This window comes from Sus scrofa, chromosome 8, assembly GCF_054392235.1.
Source record: "Sus scrofa isolate SSC_HxYL_T2T_F1_AM1 chromosome 8, Sscrofa_HxYL_maternal_Yorkshire_Landrace_v2.0, whole genome shotgun sequence".
NCBI classification, from domain to species: domain Eukaryota; kingdom Metazoa; phylum Chordata; class Mammalia; order Artiodactyla; family Suidae; genus Sus; species Sus scrofa.
In genome coordinates, this window is record NC_139390.1 from 78,693,693 (window position 1) to 78,711,169 (window position 17,477).

Consider the following 17,477-nt stretch of genomic DNA (forward strand, 5'->3'; position numbering starts at 1 on the left):
CTTGCCTTGGAGCAGGTGCTCTCAAAGTGGGGGGCCACGGATTATCAGCATCACCTGGGGACTTGGTAGAAATGCAAATTCTCAGGGCCCTATAGACAATCAGGGAAGCAGGAGAAAATATTTGCAAATCATATATCTGCTAAGGGGTTACTATCCAGAACATATATGTAAAACTCCTAAATAGCAACCACAAAACACACAATCTGATTTTTAAAACACGCAAAGGATGTGAATGGACATTTCTCCAAAGATGATCTACAAGTGGTCAGTAAACACATGAAAAGCTGCTCAACATCACTAATCCTCTGGAAAATGCAAATCAAAATCACAATGAGATACCACCTCACAACTGTTAATAACACAGCTGCTATCAAAAAAAAAAAAATAAGAGGATGTGGGATTGGAACGCTTGTGCGCTATTGGTGAGAATGCAAAATTGTACAGCTGCTATGGAAAATAGTACGGTAGTTCCTCAAAAAGTTAAACATAGGATTACTGTACGATCCAGCAATTCAACTTCTTGGTTTATACCCCAAGTAATTAAAAATAGGGCCTTAAAAGAGATGTTTGTCCACCTATGTTCATAGCAGCATTATTCCTAATAGCCAAAAGATGGAAGCAACTGAGATGCTCAACCATGGATAAATGGATAAACAAAAATATGTAGACACCTGTATATGCAGTGGAATATCAGTCAGGCTTTATGTATTGATTTGTTATCTGTTGTCTTTTCATGGCCGCACCCGTGGCATATGGAGGTTCCCAGGCTAGGGGTCTCATCAGAGCTATAGCTGCTGGCCTGCACCACAGCCATAGCAAAGCAGGATCCAAGCCTCATCTGCGACCTACACCACAGTTCACGGCAAGGCCAGATCCTTAACCCACTGGGTGAGGCCAGGGATCGAACCCGAAACCTGTGGTTCCTAGTCGGATTCGTTTCCACTGCGCCATGACGGGAACTCCTAGTCAGCCTTTAAAAGGAAGGAGATTCTGACCCATGCTACAATTGGGGCGGACCTTGAGGACATTATGTTAAGTGAAATAAGCTAGTCGCAAAAAGAGAAATACTATGATTCCACATGTATGAGGTACCTAGGTTAGTAGTCTAACTTATAGAGAGACAGGAAATTGATAGGTGATTGCCAGGGGCTGAGGGGAGGGACAGATGCAATGCGGAGCTATTGTTTCATGGGTATAGAGTTTCAGTTTTGTAAGACGAAAGTAGTTTTGGAGATGAGTTGCACGACAGTGTAAATGAACTTAACACTGCTGAACAATGCACTTACAAATAGTTAAGATGGTGAAAATTATTTCACCATAATTTTAAAAAGTAACTCAAGGTGGAGCCCGGCGATCTGAATTTTAATAAGTTCTCCATGTGGTTCTAATGCTTGCTCAAGTTTGGGAACCACCGATATTGAACAAACATTTAATAAATGGTGGCTGCTATAATAATAATAGTAATAGTTATTGTTATCATCATTATTATAATATCATCAGTAGGATATAAATGATGTTCAATGGAGTTCCCATTGTGGCTTAGCAGTTTAAGGACCTGATGTAGTCTCTGTGCAGATGCAGGTTCAATCCCTGGCCTCACTCAGCGGTCTCATGATCCTGCGTTGCCACAAGCTGCAGCATAGGTTGCAGACGTGGCTCGGATCTGGCGTCACTGTGACTGTGGCCTAGGTGGGCAGCTGCAGCTCCGATTCAACCCCTACCCTGGGAGGTGTGGGCCACAGGTGTGGCTGTAAAAAGAAAGACAAAATACACCTCCTGATATTTTAATTTTTGAAAATTGTATTTGGAAAAATCTTACTAAGTGCATGATGATATGCAATTAACAAGAACGCGCCCCTCCCCTGAGCATCTTACTTTAGGATGTGCGGATAGTGTCCTGAGAGCTGATGGAGAAGGCAGTCATTTCATTGCTGGAGGACAGGTTCGGCCTTGTGAAGCCAAAGGATCATTTCTCCAGGCTCTCAGGACCTCCCAGTGCATGTACAGCTTTCTAGAGTCTGGTTCTAACTATTATTTTCTTCAGAATCACAATCCTATTTTCTTTTTTTTTTTTTAATATGTGCAAAGCCAAACAGTGTTGTAAACTTTTCCTTTCCTTTCAAATGGCCCCGTCAGGATGGGACGAGAGGGTAGGGGCTGTGAGGAGAGTCTGCTCAGCTATGACTTCCTAACCCTTGGCTAAAAAGAGTGAGTCTAGAATATTCAAATAGCCGCACCATTAAAGGGTCTGACTGACATTAACAATGGAAGAGACAGGGTTAATTTACTTTTTCAGTAGATTCTACCAAGCTGTAAACATCTTATTGGTCTTATGTTTAGATTCTCAGACATGCTTCTGGCAGCTTTTGCCACCTGCTCCCCGTTTTGCTTCATTTTTATTTATCTGTTGGAGGGCAGAGGGTAAAGGGTTTTGAAGAATGCCCCAGACAGGCAGGGCGTTTTTTGTTTTTTTTTGTTTTTTTTGACTTTTTGCTTTTTCTAGGACGGCACCCGTGGCATATGGAGGTTCCCAGGCTAGGGATCTAATCAGAGCTGTAGCTGCCAAGCCTAAAGCCAGAGCCACAGCAACACAGGATCCGAGCCGAATCTGCGACCTACACCATAGCTCACAGCAACGCCAGATCCTTAACCCACTGAGTGAGGCCAGGGATCGAACCCATAACCTCATGGTTCCAAGTCAGATTCATTAACCACTGAGCCACAATGGGAACTCCGATGCGGGGTCTCCAGGCAGGGCATTTTGATGCCGTGTTGTCTTCCTTTACAAAGAGTACCGGGAATGTAATCTCAGTGGTATCCTTAACCATCGTCTGTCAAACCAAAGCAACAAAGCCAGGGTAGTCTTTCACTATTGTAAATCCAGGACGGAAAATGACCCCCATATGGTGGTTGTCTGAGCAAAGAAAACCACCCTTGTTTCAAAAATATTTACATTCTGCTCTCGTTGAGTGACGTGGCATCAAGGTATGAGTTAAGTTACAGCATTTTGTGAAAAGGTTTCATGTGTTGAGCAGTATCACAGCTTTTGAGTTTTGGTGATTTTGGCTTCCTGAAGAGGTAACAGTAGATTCTGAGGATTTTTCTGCTTCGGCAATGAGGAACTTGAAGCACCAAAAGAAAAAAAGAAACGAAAAAACAAGAGTAGAGTGGTTAGTGTTATATGTATGAATGTGAAATTTGGAGATGAAACATCCCCTTTTGCAGAAATCATGGCATCCTCTTGTTTTATGTCAGCCACTTTTGTGTATTTTTTTCAAATAGCTACGTATCTCGACATACTCTTGCAGTGACTCCTGTTATGTTTGAATGTGTATTTTTCCCAGTGGGATCCGCCCCCACTCGAATCCATCTTTAACTTTCCCATGTTATTCTCTGTAATCTGGGGTTTTATTTTAACATGATTTTGCTATAGTGTCCCCATAGACGAATTCTGGTGTCTGTCCCTCCTGCCCAAGCCCTCCTTGTTGACTGAGAGATCCAGGTTTTAAGGTGAGCAGGGATGTTTCCAGCAACTTCTTGCACGTGGACGAGCTGCTCCAGATCCAGCTCAGAGGGGGCTAAGATTCTGCTGCTTGGTGATGTGCAGTGTTACTCTCCACCCCTCAACCCCCGGTTGGTAGCCCTTGTTCAGCTGGGCACTATTAAGAGGTTTCACCATCTCTACAACAGAAACTGACACAACATTGTAAATCCACTATAGTTTAATAAAAACATTTTTTTTAACGAGGAGAATATTTAAAAAAAAAAAAGAGAGAGAGGTGTCACTTTACCGTCTCAACCTGTTTGTCCTCCTCTGTGGATGGAGATGGGAGAAGGATTTGTCTAAGGGTGGTTTTTTCCCTATTTAAAAAATTGTGGGAGTGCCTGTTGTGGCTCAGCAGTAACAAACTCCACTAGTATCCATGAGGATGAGAGTTCAATCCCTGGCCTTGCTCAGTGGGCTAAGGATCCAGTGTTGTCATGAGATGTGGTGTAGGGTCGTAGACGTGGCTTGGATCAGGCATTGCTGTGGCTGTGGCTGTGGCCGGCAGCTCTAGCTTGGATTCGACCCCTAGCCTGGGAACCTCCATATGCCATGGGTGTGGCCCTAAAAAGACCAAGAAAAAAAATCATGGTGACATATACTGACATAGATTGAATTCCTCTTTTGAAATTTAATTCCCAGTGTGTTGGTGTTAGGAGGTGAGGTCTTTGGGAGGTGATTAGGGCATGGGGGTGGAGCCCTCTTGAATGGGATTAGTGCCCTTATAAAGGAGACCCTCTGCTCTGCTCCCTTCTGCTCCCTTCTGCCACGTGAGGGTAAAGGGAGAAGACAGCCGTCTGGGATCCAGGAAGCGAGTGCTCATGGGACACAGAATCTGCTGGTGCCTTCATCTTGACTTCCCAGCCTCCAGATTATGAGAAATAAATTTCTCTTGTTTATGTGCCATCCAGCCTATGATATTTTGTTATAGCAGTCCAGGCAGACTAAGACATATATATAAAACATAAAATTGGCCACTGTAACCATTTTTAAGTGTACAATTCATTGTCATCAAGCACGTTTACATGGCTGTGCAACCACCACTGCTCTCCATCTTCGGAACTCCAAGGGGATTTTTAAAGCCCGCTCTGGCCTCAGCCCCCAAATTCCAGTTAACTTTGCGTATGCTCTCTCTCTAAGTCTGTGTTCCTGTCCTGATTATTTTTCTTGGAGCGTGGGGAGGGTTTCTTTTTGAGCACTCCATGATAAATTGGTTTCAGTGGAATTCAGAGGATCTTGTTGTTTGGGTTACTTCTTATCGGGAATGCTGACTTTTTTCTCTAAGAACGATGGCCGGGGTGAAGAGGCAAAAGGGAGGAACCTCTTCTGCGAGTCAGTTTAGCAAAAGAGAGGAAATGGTGAGTTGACGTTAAACCACTCCTGGGGAGTTCCCTTCGTGGCTCAGTGGTTAATGAACCTGACTACCATCCCTGAGGACGTGGGTTCGATCCCTGGCCTTACTCAGTGGGCTAAGGATCCAGCATTGCCATGAGCTGTGGTATAGGCTGCCAACGCAGCTCGGGTCTGGCATTGCTGTGGCTGTGGCGTAGGCCAGCAGCTACAGCTCTGATTAGACCCCTGGCCTGGGAACCTCCATATGCAGCGGTGCTGCCCTAAATTCACACAAACACGCGTGTGTGTGTGCGCGCACACACACACACACACACACACACTCTCTCTCTCTCTCTCTCTCTCACTCTCCTGGAAACAGAGTCTGAGTGCTCTCGGGGCATGCTGGCCTTCTCAAAGAACTGAGACTCCCAGCTTGTACCTAGGAAGCTTTGTGGCTGGATCTTAGGGCAACCTCCTTAGTGTTTTGATATTTGCTGCCCGTTGATAAGCATTCCTCTAAGGTCAGGGTGCCCTTGGGTTCCCATGAAGCCAGTGGAGGGAAGTGCTTTAATGTTTGCTTAGCAGGCACCGCATACCAGGATCTCGGCCACAGACACACAGGACGTGCCAGCCTCCAGCATCGAGCTGACGAGGGAAGACCTCCTTGTAGGCGCCCCTCTGCTGCTCCCGTTTTTCTGAGTCTTGGGGGGATCCCTGAAGGAATGATGACTTTCTTCACCCTGTGTCAGGATTATTGGCCGTGGACGTGTGTTTGTACAGCACAGGCTGAATCAGTCACACGCTGAGTAAGATACACTCTGCTTCCTGGAATATTCTTGGTACAAGTTAATTGCATTTTGCCCAAAGAGAAACTTGCTCAGACACATTGCTTTTTGCTCCAAACACCTTGCCCTCCTCCGCCTCCTTCCTGCCCTTTTGTTGTTCATACGTTTCTGTCTGCTCGAAACCTTCTCCAAGGGAATTCTCCTTTTTGTTTCGCGAGTATTTTTTCTTCCAGATATGGCCGTGTCCAGGAAGATGACATCTCAAGTTGGCAGCAGCATGTAATCCTTGTGTGGCTGCCTCAACATCTTTGTCTCCTGAGGCAGGAGTTGCAAGTTATATCTCTGGCTAATTAAGGTGATAATCTTAGGTATGGAACTAGTTTTCTTAGTCAAACAAGAAAAATACGAGTGGAAGCAGTGCTTGTGTTATAGGAGTATTTAAAGATTTGTGGAGCCAAGCTGAAAACCTAACAGTGTTAGCTAGTGAATTTTAATTTTCTTTATTATTATTTTTTGCTTTTTTTGGGGGGGCGCACCTGTGGCATATGAAAATTCCCAGGCTAGGGGTCTAATAGGAGCTGTAGCCGCCAGCTTGCACCACAGCCACAGCAACGCTGGCTCCGAGCCACATCTGCGACCTAAAGCACAGCTCACGGCAACGCCGGATCCTTAACCCATTGAGTGAGGCCAGGGATTGAACCCGCAACTTCATGGTTCCTAGTCGGATTCATTTCCACTGTGCCATGACAGGAACTCCTTAATTTCCTTTATAACTGCTAATCAATCCAAGGCTCAGCTTGGGAGCCGCTGAGTCACCTCTAAAGGGGTTACCATCAGGGAGTTCCCATCTTGGCTCAGGGGTAATGAACCTGACTAGTATCCATGGGCACTCAAGTTCAATTCCTGGCCTCCCTCAGTGGGTTAAGGATCTGGCGTTGCTGTGAGCTGTGGTGTAGATTACAGACACGACTCGGATCCCACATTGCTCTGGCTGTGGTGTAGGCTGGTATCTGTAGCTCTGATTCGACCCCTAGCCTGGAGACTTCCATATGTCATGGGTGCGGCCCTGAAAAGACAAAAAATTAAAAATTAAAAAATTAAAAAAATAAAGGGGTTACCATCAGGCTTAAACATGTTTATTTTTTGCCAGAGCTTTAGTGAGCTTCATATTTTACACCAGTTGCTGTTATTAAATTTTCTTTACTGAAAAATAATTCGGTATAGTAATGACATTTATGTCAGGCAAGATTTAGTCACATGTCACAAATACTCTGAAACATACAACGCTATACATTTAGGTTCTTAAAACAAACACTGCTGAATCACCGACCAAGTTGGAGCCTAATCCACATAATAACAGTCACCCTAGCATCTTGCGAGGTGGGCGAACACTAAATCAGTGGGCTTCTAAGTTATAGAGAAGAAAGAAGAAAAAAAATCCACGGACACAGGAAGACGTCCCAGCATAAGGAGTCAGAGGGATGGGCAGGCCAGCGTTCCCCCTCCCCCAATTCCTACCCCCGTGCCCAACGCAGGCACCTCCTACAGTATCTAGGACAGAGGCTCATCCAGCCTCTCCCTGCACAGTTTCAGAGTCAGAGAAACCAGTACCTGACAAGCCAGTTCATTCCTCGTTGCATGGCTCTCACTGTTAGAAAGTTGAGCTGACCCCAAGTCCTCACCTCTCTGCACTAATTCACCCTTGACCATACTCCTTGCCTAGGGAAGGTGTTACTTCATGCTGCTCTATATGTCTTATGAACACATGTGCATAACTCACATAGAGCATTTAGCACGGATGTATTATTATTTCAGCTCGTTGTGACGTGGCAGGGAGTCAGACAGCACGGTGACAGAGAAACGTCTGATCCGTTTCACCAATGGCTCTCCTTGGCTTTGCTAAGAAGCCCTCAGGTGCTCCTGGGAACACACTACAGATGGGCAAGTTAGCATGGAAGTTAGAGGCATCAGATTGGACTATGATAGACGTCACCATTCAAACCTGAACTTCCTCTTCAACATCCATTTGGCTCCTTTTGTTGTTGTTGTGTTTTTTTGTTTTTTTAGAGCTGCACCTGCAGCATATGGAGGTTCCCAGGCTAGGGATCGAATCGGAACAGTAGCTGCTGGCCTACGCCAGAGCCACAGCATGCAGGATCTGAGCTGTGTCTGTGACCTATACCACGGTTCATGGCAACGCTGGATCCTTAACCCACTGAGAGAGGCCAGGAATTGAACCATCGTCCTCATGGATGCTAGTCAGATTTGTTTCTGCTGAGCCATGACAGGAACTCCTGTTTGGCTCCTCTTCTTTTGACATTGATGACAAGGAAGAGAGGGGCCGTACTGGGTTCGAGTAAAAGCCATATCTGAGAGAAGGGCTTGGGGTGTAGATGGTCCCTCAGTCACAGCTGTCACTGGTCATGCACTTGCTACTGAGAAAATGGGATCAACAACAAACAGCATGATCTCTCTGTTGCTCAGCAAGCCACTAAATTCTATAATCTTGGAGTAGAAGGCCACCCCTCCGTATATTGTACATAGGAAAACAGATCAAATATTTCTCCGTAGAATCTCTACCAGGCTTGCAAACGCACATGGCCATAGGACCAAGGAAGAAACACAAATGAGTGAAGCGGGCAAGGATCACAACGTAAATTGTGCTTTTTCTAATGGCACAGCACAGCATGGTGAGGAACGGGGCAGTCACGCCCTGTCCAAAGGGAGCAGCAATTTCTCACCCGCAGTGGGGAATTATCATGAAGGCATGCAGACCCGGCATTGCCAGAAATCTGGATTTTTATGTGAAAGATCCCAAATGATTAAATGCTCAACTGGAAAGCCCTGTGTGCACCAGCACAGTGCCAGATCACCCGAAACAGGCCCGTGAGCCAAATTCTGTTTGCAGATGCTGGTCGAGGGTTTGGGAAGCTCCTGGGCAGGTTGTGTCCTGAGTGAAGGGCACCCAGGCATGGGGCCGTGAGTGGACCCAGATGGTTTTCTGCAGTTGACCTTTGCCAGCCCCCCTCCCCCGACCCCCTTCTCCAGAAAAGATTGCGTCAGCTCTGTGTCACCCCTAATGAAATGCCTGGTTGCCCCCTGAGATCAGTTGACCTTATCCGGGCGCAAAGGAAGAAACTGGCTGAGAAGGGGAACAGCGTGGGCAGCGACTGCCCAATAAGGGAGAAAAGAGCAGGAACCCAGGAGGCCAGCGAAAGCTGTCTAAACTTTCCTCTTCCCTAAAAAAGGCCCTTGACTTGGTACAGATTGCAAGTAGCACTTTCAACCACAAGAGCAGTTAATTGATTTGAAACCTGTGTTGTCTAGTCCGGGACACAGTGACAGGCCAGTTACCTGTAATTTGGGTTGACACGAGCTCTTCAGGGGTTCAGTTGAGAAAGGCGCCTGATAGAAAGGCTGGGGCGGGGGGGGGGGGTTCAGCCCTGATTTGAAATGAATGATTTATGCCAACTGATGCTGAGATGCAGGATGTTTCCATTTAAGAGGACCCGCTAGAGGAATGCAGCTTTGGGGCCTCATTTATCATGGTGTTTACAAATCCTGTTTGAGGTTGAAAGTAAATCATCATCCTGCTGCTTTGCGGCTGTTTTATGGCTAAGAATTTTAGAGGTGATGGAGCATGAATGCATTGGTGGCATCACGTGGAGGAGGGGGGAAAGGGGCCCATGGAGAGGTATGTAGGACCCTTAACCAAGGAAAGATGCTGACGGCCAAGTCCTGAAAGCCGGGAAGCCTTCTTCTTCTTCCAGGAATTACGGAGCCGGTGGGATGGCATCGGCTACATAAAATGAATTGAGTTGAATCTATAAAATGCAGGATTAGCTGGGATTTGGATCAGGTGATAGAATCCAAGTGCAATCTTGATCTCAGGTTCACCTGTAAATATAGTGTGAGTGGTACATCAAGGGAAGAAGGTAAAGCCTTCGCATTATGAACCTCGTGCTCGTCTAACTCTGCGGCTGCATAGTTGTCACAGCAGGGTGTATTTTATCTGAGTGAACGCTCGGGTCTCCCTCACAGTATGTCAAAGATCATGATGCAAAAGCTGGATTAGACTTGGAGTTCCCGTCGTGGCTCAGTGGTTAACGAATCCGACTAGGAACCATGAGGATGTGGGTTCGATCCCTGGCCTTGCTCAGTAGGTTGGGGATCTGGTGTTGCCATGAGCTGTGGTGTAGGTCACAGACGCAGCTCAGATCCCGTGTTGCTGTCTGCGGCTACAGCTCCAATTCGATCCCTAGCCTGGGAACCTCCATATGCTGCGGGAGTGGCCCAAGAAATACCAAAAAGACAAAAAAAAAAAAGCTGGATTAGGTTCTAGAGGACAGAATCATTGCCAATGGGTGGAGGTGAAAGGGAGGCAGACATCAGATTTTTTTCAAACAAAACAGAAGAAGCCTTGAGCCAGGGCCAAACCATGGCTTGGTGGCAGTTCCCAAGGAGATTTAGGTATCTAACAGGGGCCAGGTAAGATGAGGTCTCTGTTCTTATCTAACCTTGAGAGTCTGTGATTCTAATAATCTGGCTTGGAATCCTGAAAGGATCGACATTCTTGCGTTTCCTGCTTCCTGGGTCATAAATCATGTTTTAAAAACAACAATTCAGGGAGTTCCTATTGAGGCGCAGCAGAAATGAATCTGACGAGTGTGCATGAGGATGCGAGTTTGATCCCTGGCCTCCCTCAGTGGGTTGGGGATCTGGCGTTGCTGTGAGCTGTGGTATAGGTCACAGACTGGGCTCAGATCTAGCGTTGCTGTGACTGTGGCGTAGGCCAGCAGCGACAGCTCCGATTGGACCCCTAGCCTGGGAACCTCCATATGCCGTGGGTGTGGCCCTAAGAAGCAAAAAATAAAAAAAATAAATAAAAAATAAAAATAATAATTCACTTTCTTTGCCTATCAACCGGGTTTCCCTAATGCAGAAATTAGCATACAGTGGAGAGTGAAGTTAATGAAATAGGTCATATAAGCAGTATGAACTGGGAGAGGATCTCAGAAAGTCAAAGCCAGGTGAATGCATAAAAATCAACTTCACGGTGAAAGCGGCATCGGGGCGGGTTTATCAAAATAGATACAACTAGCAATTAAGAGCACACTCTGGAGCCAGATGGGCAATATTCAAGACCTACCTCTACTTTAGATCTTGAGCAAATCACCTAACCCCTCAGTGAATGCCTCTGTTTCATCATCTGTGCAATGGTATTAATGATAGTACCTAATCTCATAGAATCTGCAGGAAAACTAAGAGGGTTGAGGGCATATAAATGTTGAGAACTGAGCATGAACATTGAGAACCAAGCATGGCACGTAGCATGAGATCCAAAGCCAGCTGTGCCACTGTCACCCAGCTGTTTATAGAGCTGACTTGATGGACTAAATTTTACTTTTTTCCCTGAAGAATGTATTTGCTTCAAATAATAGCCCATGTTGGCATTTGAATGATATGTAATTTATTTTTAATTTTTTAGCCGAGCCCTTGGCATGCAGAAATTCCCAAGCCAGGGATTCAACCCAAGCCGCAGCAGTGACCGAGCTGCTGCGGTGACACCACCAGATCCTTAGCCTACTGCACCACAAGAGACCTCCTTAAATATTTTGACTGAATGCTTTCCCAGTCGAGCTGGTGATATTATGAGGGCTCTTTGTCAGAGTAATGATGCATCGATAAAAGGATTAAAGAAAGTTTTTGTTATCTAGAGAAATTTCCCTTTGACTACAGTCAGATATTTTTCAGACTGCAACCTTATAGACCTGTAGGAATATGTTTGACACCCTCACTGCATTCCAGAAATAGAAATGAACACATTTGGGGCCTTTTGTTTGTTAATCATCAAAGAATTTAGTTTTCTAAGGTGCAGTTCCAGCCTAATGATGCTTTCTGAGTTACAGAAATTGGCCCATGTTTATTCTGTCTAACCAGCAATTACCACATAAAATCTTTAAATTGATAGCTAAGTGGACAATACCAGGACCAATTCTAGTCCTGTGGAATGCTGATTTTTTTTCACACTAAAATATGAAATGTTGGAGTTCCCATCGTGGCTCAGTGGTTAACGAATCCAACTAGGAACCATGAGGTTGCGGGTTCGATCCCTGGCCTTGCTCAGTGGGTTAAGGATCCGGCATTGCCCTGAGCTGTGGTGTGGGTCAAAGACGCAGCTCGGATCCCGCATTGCTGTGGCTCTGGTGTAGGCTGGCGGCTACAGCTCTGATTGGACCCCTAGCCTGGGAACCTCCATATGCTGCGGGAGCGGCCCAAGAAATGGCAAAAAGACAAAAAAATAAGTAAATAAATAAAATATGAAATGTTAGAATGACAATTTGACGGAAACACATACATGTTTGTATACATATGTTGTATTTTGTGTACTATTTGTATACATATATGTTGTATTATGGAATCCTCAAATTTATCTTCACATGTGTGTAATTTGAGCTGAATTTAGAATAAGATGTTGGGAAGTCTGGAAAGGTGAATGCCATGAACATGAATGTTACCCAAGTAGGTGCTAATTCAAGAAGGTTTGGAGATTCCCTGGTGGTCTGTGGTTAGGACTCAGCGCTTTCACTGCTGTGGCCCGGGTTCAAACCTTTGTCTGAGAACTAAAATCCCACATCAAGCTGCTGCAACCTTCCCCAACAACACAATATTAGACTTGAATATGGGCTCAGTTACTCACCCACTGTGTGCCTTGAGCAAATGCTTTAACCCCTGTGGGCCTCCGTTTCCTAATATATAAAGTAGAAATTAAAAATTATCCATTTTTCAGAGTTCCCATCGTGGCTCAGTGGTTAACGAATCTGACTAGGAACTGTGAGGTTGCGGGTTCGATCCCTGACCTTGCTCAGTGGGTTAAGGACCCGGCGTTGCCCTGAGCTGTGGATCCCGTGTTGCTGTGGCTCTGGCATAAGCCGGTGGCTACAGCTCCGACTGGACCCCTGGCCTGGGAATCTCCATATGCCACGGGAGCAGCCCTAGAAAAGGCAAAAAGACCAAAAAAAAAAAAAAATTATCCATTCTACAGGGACATTAGAAGGAGCCAACAATAAAGTTTCAGTTAGCCGAAATAAGTTCTGGAGATAACGCTACACAGCCTTGTGCCTGGAGAGAGCACTGAGGCATTGCACCCCTCAAAATGTGTTAAAGAAGCAGACCTGACATTAAGTGTCCTTTACCATGATACAACAAAAAGAATTTTTTAAAAAGGTGTATTCATTGGATAGTCATTCCTCAAATATTGTTTGATTCTCTGCAACTTGCAGAGCTCCCCTGCTTATCAATAATATAGATATGAGGACTTAATTCTTTAAAGTCCTTTAACTTTTTATTTGGAACTAATTTCAAAATTATAGAAAAGTTGCAAGAACAAGAATAGCTCACAAAACACTCATGTATCCTTCACCAAGATTCACATATTACTTGCTTTATCATGTGGTCCATCTAAGTCTGATTTTTTTTTTTCTTTTTTCTTTTTAGGGCAGCTCCTGCAGCATATGGAAGTTCCCAGGTCGAATCAGAGCTGCAGCTGCCGGCCTACACCACAGCCACAGCAACGCAGGATCTGAGCTGCATTTATGACCTACACCACAGCTCATGGCAATACTGCATCCTTAACCCACTGAGTGAGGCCAGGGATCGAACCTGCATCCTCATGGATACTAGTCAGGTTTGTTACTGCTGGGCCACGACGGGAACTCCTAACTCTGACATTTTTGAACCACTTGAGGGTAAATTATAGAGGACCCTTTTACTGCTAAATACTTCAGTGTATTTCCTAAAAATAGGAATATTCTCTTTCATCACTACAGTTCGATTATCAACATTAGTCGTTTGAAGACGGATACAGCACTTTACTGTTTGTACTTCAGTTTTAGCAAGAGGACCAGTAATGACCTTGCCAGCATTTTTTTCCTTCCAGTGCTAGATCCAGTCCTGGGCCAGGTACAGCAGTTAGTTAGCTTGTCTTTTTATCTGGATCACGTGCACAGCCTCTCTTTGTCTTCAATGAAATTGTCATTTTTGAAGAATATACTCTTCCTTTTTTCCAGTAAAATATGGCAGACCCTTCATTTGACCTTGGGACCGGCCTTGTGTTTGAACTCAACTTACTCTGTTGAGTTCTCAGGCTGAGCCCTTCGATCCCAGGGTGAATCCCCGTGTCTGGTGCTTGGACCTATTTGATGACGGGTAGGGACCAACCCAGTCTTGGGAGAGCAGCCTGCCCCAGGAGAGGTTTAATGAAGCCACCAACCAAATGGCCTCACATCTTAGTGAAATTTGTAAACATGACAAGCATTGGTCTATTTTAACATCTCCTTGTTATTGGTCTCTTGTTCATTTATTTTCTTTCATAGACGTGTAGAGCAGGTACTGAAAGACCCAACTTGTGGGAAGAAGCTTGTTGGAAACGTGGAGATGGGTGCGGCTGAGGAATGGCAGTGAGAGGGCGAGCTGGTCCTTTTATCTGACGAGAAAGACACATAGTTTGGGGGGAAGGTCACGAAGATCTGAGTGGTGGTGACACGAGGAAGGAAAGGCACGGGATGGTCAGAGTGGGCCTGGATTTGATCCTAATTGGAAGAGATGTTTGAAAACATTGCCTTGTGGAATTGGGAGGTAATTAGTAAAAATGGGCCACTCAGGATGGTGATCTGGGACCTTTTTGTTTGGAAAAAGATGATGAATTGGGGGGATTATCTACACAGAGGTGAGGCTGTTAAGGATGAGGATGATGAGAGCCTGAGGAAGACAGCAGAGGCAGCCGAGAGAGGCGGGCCCTGTGCCTCGGTGCTTAGAGGAAGAGACAGTAAAGCAAAAGTGAGTGCCAAGGGGAGGAGTAATGAGAAGACGCTGTTCTGGAAGGCAGGGAGAAAGACTGAAGGGGAGGGAGGATTAGCGATGTCAGCATTGAAGCTGGGAGGGGGCTGCTGCTGAGGAGAGGTGGCCGGGTTTGGCCATCGAGGGGGAGCAGTTTGGTGCCCTGGGCTATGGTGGGGGTGGGGATCAGGGTTAGGTTTTTACGGGCTGCAGGATTACCTACCTCACGAGTGGGAGGATTATGCTATTTTGGAGAAAGGGTGGAAATTTTGAGGAATTGGGCCCTCGCCTACATTCTGGCCTCTTAGGGAACTGTCATGGGTGTATCATTTAGCTACTGTACTACGGTGGGCAGATAAGGAGGCTTGAGGTCTCCTGGGAGTGGAGTCTTCCGCCATCTTGGGCCTAGTTGGTTCTACCTGGTTTTTGCTGTATCCTCAATGGCTGTGTCTTTCTTTTCATGGTTGTGCCCTGCCCCCTTCCTTTCCATGTCAGTTTGAGTGAAGCTTTATTTCCTCCCTACTCACCCCCTCATCCCAATTCCTTCTTTTTCCTTCCACCTTGAGTGGGATGCAGGTCCCGGTTGCCTAAAGAGTAGAGTTCCGGTGTTTTGTTTAAGTCTGATATAATTTAGACCATCTTACATTCCCGGTGTTTTGTTTAAGTCTGATATAATTTAGACCATCTTACATTCTTTATATCCGGTTTAGTCTTGGAAGATGGATGAGTAGACTGTTGAGTTTTCTCAGGGCACCCCCTGTACTTGATGTCACAATGATCCTTTGTTTTTCCTAGATGTTTTCTTCTTTGTGAGTGTGTTGTTTATAGGGCAGCTGTGGAGTTCTCGTGGCTCAGCGGTTAGCGAACCTGACTAGCATCCATGAGGACAGGGGTTCAATCCCTGGCCTCACTCTGTGGGCAGTGGTGTAGGTCACAGATGTGGCTTGGATCCTGTGTTGCTGTGGCTGTAGCATAAACCGGCAGCTATAGCTCCAATTGGACCCCTAGCCTAGAAACCTCCATATGCCACAGGAGTGGCCCTAGAAAAGACAAAGACAAAATAAAATAAAATGAAATGATAAAATGAAATAAAATGAAATGAAATGAATAGAGTAGAATAGAATAGAATAGAATAGAATAGAATAGAATAGAATAGAATAAAAAAGACAGCTGCATCTCAATGAACTCATCTATTACCATACCGGTTTGCAGTACTGGTTTGCCAAACTGTAGTTCCCATGCTCACTCCTACCTTCTTTTCCTGGAGTCAGTTCTTAGTTAAATGTCAGTAAAATGGCAGGCTCTCAGCAAGGGAACATTCTTGATTCCTGAGGCAGGGAATGAAGCCAGGCACTTGTCCATTTGCTTTCAAATGAGCTGGTTCTTAGGTAGTAGGTAGTAAATATTTAACTATTCACTGGAGGATTCCTACCAAAGTTTCCATTAGGTTTTCAGCTAATTCCATTTCCTACAGGCTGATAAAGTGTCTCTAGCTTTCCAGAACCTTCTTCAAGCAAAGAGAGATTATATTCCAAGGGAGTTTGGTTTGAGAAGGAACCAAAAAAAAAAAAAAAAAAAAAAAAGGGAGATGTGGAAGGCATATTTTTCCCTTGATGGAGGCAAGAACTACGTCTGCCAGCAGAGCATGGCTCTACTGGTGAATCTCATTGATGGCTCTGAATGCTTTGTCATTCCCAATGCTGTCTTTGCTTCAGTTGCAGGTAGAACTGGCTAAAAGCAAAGGGGTTTTTCCTTCTCAGTTTATGACTTTGAGACGCAGAATCAGATGGAGGGCCATTAGCTATTAAAGCTACTGAAGAGGCCCGGGTGATCTTATCTCTGTAATGAAAGTGTCTCGGGTAGCCTGCCCTAACCTCTGTGTCGTCATCTGGGTTCCTGAACACCAATTTCGCAGCGGCACTTGCTCTCCGGAAGAACCTCCAGGAATGCATTAGGCAGAGGATTTTGATTTACAGTACACCTTTGTTTATTCTCTGGGCACACTCTTTGTTTATTTGAGGGGGAAAGAGCTCCCCATAAGATCTATTTTATGCTTTTGACTCCTTTTCTGACTCAAGTTTGCGATAGTTTTGCCTTCAAGAAATATATCGCGGTTGTTTTCTTTTCTTCCCCTTTCCTCTTCCGTCCTTCTTTTTCTACCACACATGTCACTCGCTGTCCCAAGGCTGCAGACAGCAAGGGAAGAAGCCAGCTCGAGTCTGAATGTCGAAGCTCTTCCCTCGCTGCGCCACCCACCCTTCAGAATGTCGATGGCGCTTGGACCACAAATGACTGCTAAGGTCAAAGACCATAAGCTTGAGTCAAATTGGAAACATTACCTTGCAGAGCCGGTCTGTCTGTCTGGTCACTTAGCAGTTTATAAACCTTGACTCCTAGCTGGAAAGCTACCTGCCAGGGGTGGGGAGTTGTGGGGGTAGGAGAGGGAGGAAAAGCACTGGGCTCCTGCTCAGGACGCTTCAGGTCCATTGTGGCCCAAACACTGACCTTTCCAAGCAAGAACATTCTACATTTTCTGATCCAACTGACACAAATTTCTTTTCAGAAAGGTGATACTTAAAAAATTCTTATTTGCCAGCTATTGCATTTGGAGGGGATCAGCAATGAAATCCTGCTGTCTAGCATGGGGAACTGTTATCTGATCACTTGTGATGGAACATGATGGAGGATAATGGGAGAAAAAGAATGTCTGTGGAAGTATGACTGGGTCACTTTGCTGTGCAGCAGAAATTGACAGGACATTGTCAATCAACTGGAATAAGAAGAAAATTTTAAAAAGAAGCCCTCAATAAGGGCTCCAGGGAGTAACATCCCCACAGGCCTTGTTTACTCTAGGGAGTGTAGCTACGCCCAGATGGACATGAATCCCTAACCCGCTGTGACTCAGTTTACAGGAGAAAAAGGTCGAAGAGACTATGAGACTTATGGGACATTTCCACCCCTAAGGCCCCATTGGACAA

General features: G+C 45.4%; 1 protein-coding gene and 1 long non-coding RNA gene across 7 annotated transcripts in view; both read left to right on the top strand.

Annotated features, from left to right (window-relative positions):
* Positions 1-17,477, top strand: part of SHROOM3 (shroom family member 3) — a 349,594-nt gene that overhangs the window by 175,434 nt on the left and 156,683 nt on the right. The window lies entirely within an intron of this gene.
* LOC146400879 (uncharacterized) lies at positions 959-7,099 on the top strand. Its single transcript, XR_014812778.1, has 3 exons — positions 959-1,581; positions 2,669-4,001; positions 6,664-7,099. It is a non-coding gene; the product is annotated as an uncharacterized LOC146400879 (long non-coding RNA).